Source organism: Scyliorhinus canicula, chromosome 1, assembly GCF_902713615.1.
Source record: "Scyliorhinus canicula chromosome 1, sScyCan1.1, whole genome shotgun sequence".
Taxonomy (NCBI): Eukaryota; Metazoa; Chordata; class Chondrichthyes; order Carcharhiniformes; family Scyliorhinidae; genus Scyliorhinus; species Scyliorhinus canicula.
Window position 1 is genome coordinate 118,167,027 of NC_052146.1, and position 4,727 is coordinate 118,171,753.

Below are 4,727 nucleotides of genomic sequence, written 5' to 3' on the forward strand. Positions count from 1 at the left end.
CTTACTTTTTTTAGGACACTACGGGCAATTTAGCATGGCCAATCCACCTAACCCGCACATCTTTGGACTGTGGGAGGAAACCGGAGCACCCGGAAGAAACCTACGCACACAGGGGGAGGACGTGCAGACTCCACACAGACAGTGACCCAGCCGGGAATTGAACCTGGGACCCTGGAGCTGTGAAGCATTTATGCTAACCACCATGCTACCCTGCTGCCCCGAAACAATAGAGAAGATGCTGGAAAATCTCAGCAGGTCTGGCAGCATCTGTAGGGAGAGAAAAGAGCTAACGTTTCGAGTCCGATGACTCTTTGTCAAAACTAACAGACAGAGAGAGTGGGAAATATTTATACTGTGGAGTGAGAATGAAAGATGAGTCGTAGCCACAGAAACCCAGGGAAACCGGGTGCTAATGGCCACAAAAACCAAGGAGAAAGAGTGCGAATGGCAGTCCCCAGAGAGGACAAAAGATGTGAAAGGCCAACTGGAACAGTACAACACCAACGCAGTGCCCCAGGAAAAATGAGTAAGAAACTAGGAATAAAACAGCAGCTGCAATACAAAATGTCTGATGTTTTGCATAATGTTTTTCAGCAGTCCCACACTCATTTTAAACAAGTACTGACCTGCACGCTAACTGACAAGTCATTTTCTTCCACTTCCGACAGAACCTTCCCACATCTCACTCAAACTCATTTCTTCTCAGCATCTGAAAACTATGGAATTCCTTGCACTCTCAGTCTGCTCCCCCTCCTTAAAAACCCAGTCTAATAATTACATCTCGATTCATCTCAATTTCTCTCAGCAACGACAACTTGCAACACAGCAAGAGCCCAGAGACAACATGGCACCTTTAACATAATAAAATCACCCAAGGTCCTTCACAAAGAATTTGGCATTAACTACATAGGGAGATATTATGACGGTGACCAAATAAATGGTGATCAAAAATATAGGGCTGGAATCTCTGTTTTTTTATAGAACAGTACAGCACAGAACAGGCCCTTCGGCCCTCAATGTTGTGCCGAGCCATGATCACCCTACTCAAACCCACGTATCCACCCTATACCCGTAACCCAACAACCTCCCCCTTAACCTTACTTTTTTTTTAGGACACTACGGGCAATTTAGCCTGGCCAATCCACCTAACCCGCACATCTTTGGACTGTGGGAGGAAACCGGAGCACCCGGAGGAAACCCAAGCACACACGGGGAGGACGTGCAGACTCCGCACAGACAGTGACCCAAGCCGTGAATCGAACCTGGGACCCTGGAGCTGTGAAGCATTGATGCTAACCACCATGCTACCGTGCTGCCCCAAGTGCTTACTAAGTGCTTCTAAGTTTCTAAGTGCTTACGATGGGGCCAAATGTGTGGTGTTCTATGACCATGGAAGTGGTGCTGGTCCCAGAGCAATTCAGGATCTGTTTCTGGAATAGCACCGGCGCCACGTGAACTGGTGCAATTCCAATGCAAAACCGTCCGATTCGCCGGGGTCGCGATTGACAATCGAGAGGCTGACAAGCTGCAGCCACATATCAGCTCTCCACTCCCCACACGCACTCATCCCAGCCAACAAGATGGCACCCTGAAGAGGGGCTATTTCGCAGGTGTGGAGACCGTGACTCTGCTGGAAGCCATGGGGGAGAGGCAGGGCACCCTATTCCCGGGGGGGGGGGGGGGGGGGGAGGAGGAGACTGCCACCCGCCGCTGTACACCAGGCCTGGGTGTACAGGTGGCAAAGGCTGTGAGCGCTGTGGGCCCCACCACCAGGACCGGCCAGTAGAGCTGGAAAAAGCTGTTTGACTTCCTTAGGCCAGCCGGAGTGAGTAACCAGCACTACACCCCTGGCACCAACCCAAGTCCCACGCACCAGTACCCACCCCATTTCCCCACCCGGAGGGCGATCAAATCCCACCCGGCAAAGGTCTGCTCGCACCCCACACTGCACCACATGCCAACACCCATACCCCTGCCATGGCTGGGTGCCCTGGTGACGAAGGCCATTAGCTGCCCACCCCATGTGCTGCCCGCATCCGACTGCCTCACACTGTGCATCTTCTGTCCCCTCCATCCACACCCCGCAGGAGAGAGAGCAAACTGGAGGGGGCCTGTCGGACATGCGGCCCCTCACTGTCGTGGAGCGGCGGGCATTGGACGTAGTCGGTGAACCCGGAGAGCGGGCAGTCACTGAAGCAGAAGTCGGCATTGGGGAACAGAGTGAGCCCCTGCTGAGTTGCGGTGTCCCAAAGGCACGCGTGGCACCACTCCCACACCACCCCACCACCTCCGCACGCCCCTCCACCACCCACATCCGCAATCCAACCATGCATCATGTCTTGTATCTTGCAGGTTCACCTGGCGACAAGGCAGGATTTCTGCTGACCTCATCCCCGGCCACAACCTCAGGACATGTCAAGCGACGAGGCTACTTGGGACTGTGACATGTGCCTCCAAACACCAGCCCATGACACCCCGGAGCACCAGTCAGGGGACGACACCAACGTTCCATCATAGCTGTCTCCCACACCCTCCACCATCCCAGAGACACTCACCTCGGTTGGGCATTATGTGAAGAGGCTCCTGGGGCACGATTTGTGGTGCACACCACACACGTGAGCGGCACATCAGGTGGAGGTAGGAACCTCCCAAGGGGGTGGATGAGCGGAGGGCGTACCAACCCCAGGGAATAGCTGGTGTCCAGACAGGTCTCAGGCTTCTGGAAAGGGGGGTCCCATCGATGCTGGAAATGCAGACGCAGAGCCAGGGACTACATGAGTGGGTGTCAGCAACCATCCAGCGCCTGCAGGTGCAGTTTGAAGAGTCCAATCACCTGCAGTGGCAGGAGGTGGTGTTGAACATGTGTGCTACCCAGGCCAACACTGAACAGGTGGTGTCCGTGGTGGAGGCCTTGAGGGCGAAGGTATTGACCATGGATCAAGATATCCAAGGACTGGGACACTCTGAGCGGGCAGTGGCCGAGGCACATGGCAGGGCGGCCCTGTCACAGGCAGCCATGTACCAGCCTGGACATTGCAGTGGCGCTCCAGAGCTTGGCCTAGTCACAACGGGTCATGGTTGCAGGCGTCAAAGGCATTGCCCGGGTGCTGGTTGACTTTGGCCAGTCACAGAGGGATGTGATACAGTCCCAGAGGGAGGTAGACAAGTCCCTGTGCTCCATGGCCACAAGCATTGAGACCCTGGTCAAAGCGAGTTGCCATGGGTGCAGCACACAGGATAGCATTAGGGGCTAGGGCACAGCCTGTAGGAATATGTTCACCTGTGCACAATAAACAACTGTTCACAAATGTTCCAATCTGCCTTGGTGCTGTGACAGAAGGGTGTGAGGGATGGGCTAGCTGCAGAGGGGGTGGAGGGAATGGGCAGCCGTTGGAGGTGGGCTCAGGCCCGGGCCCCCAGGTTCGTCCACCACACATAACCCCGGTACTGGCCCCACCCCCTCCCTCTCCACAGCCCCCCCCCCCCACCCCCACCCACCTGGGATCCTGGCCTCACATCCGACACACCAAGGGTTCGGTGGGACCGTGTGATGGAATGGCCAGCTCGTTTGCATGGATCACCCAGGCGGACGGTTGAGAGTGCTACCGTGGGAGGACTCAGATGTTGTCAAATGATTCAGAGCACCAGAGCGGGTGGTGTGGTCATTATCCTCCATCCCATGGACCAGACTCACAGTAGGGATGCTGGTGTGTGTGTGTGTGTGTGTGTGGAGGGGGGGGGGGGGGGGGGGACAAGGCCTGGCATTTACCTCCTCCTCCAACAAGTCGCCTCTCTGCTGCACAATATCGTGGAGGATGCCGCAGGCGACCACAAGGTGGGAGACACTCCTATAGCTATACTGGAGGGCATCTCCAGAGCCATCCAGGCACCTGAACCGCATATTCAGGACGCCAGTGCGCTGCTCAATCACGGCCCTCACAGCCTGGGCGTCGTTGTACCGGGCCTCCGCGTTGGTTTGTGGCCTCTGGGTAGGTGTCATTAACCATGACCGCAGTGGATAACTCTTGTCTCCAAGGGGCCACCCCCTCAGGCAGAGGTGCGCCTCAAAAGAGTCGGGAACTGTCAAATGTGCCTGGATGAAGGCATCGTGCACGATGCCTGGGTATCAAGCGCTGGTGTGCAAGATGTGCATCTTGTGGTCACACACCAGCTGCACGCTCATGGAGAGGAATCCCTTTTGATTTGTGAAGGCCACCCCCTCATGCACCAGTACTCGTACAGTACATGTGTCACCCGCTGGACCTGGGTCATCCCACTGTCAAGGTCCATGTAGATTGGCTGTCCATCAATTTGCAGAGAGATTGTATGGACGCCACTCTTGTTGCAGCCAGGCAGTGTAACTGCTATTAGGTGTCATTGTCATCTCCCACATAGTAAGCCTGTCACGTGTGCGGCGGTCACACCAGTCGGGTCAGCAGGTGGGTAGATCCTCGTGGGGCCTCCTGTTCCCCTGGTCTTTGTGGCCTGCTGCAGCCCCTGCTGGTTGGTGGTTGAATTCCCATTCCTCATGGACAGGAGAGAACATCCAGTGGCGTTCCCGGCCTCTATTACGGCGGTCCATATTCCTACAGCAGGTGTCCCACTGCCAGGGGCGGGCTTCCTCAGGTCTAGCGAGTGTGGTTGGTACTCGCTTTGCCTCGCAGATGGAGCACCACAATCCTGTGGAGTTCCTGGACCCCTTGTTTGGTGCTTTCTCTGGAGATGGC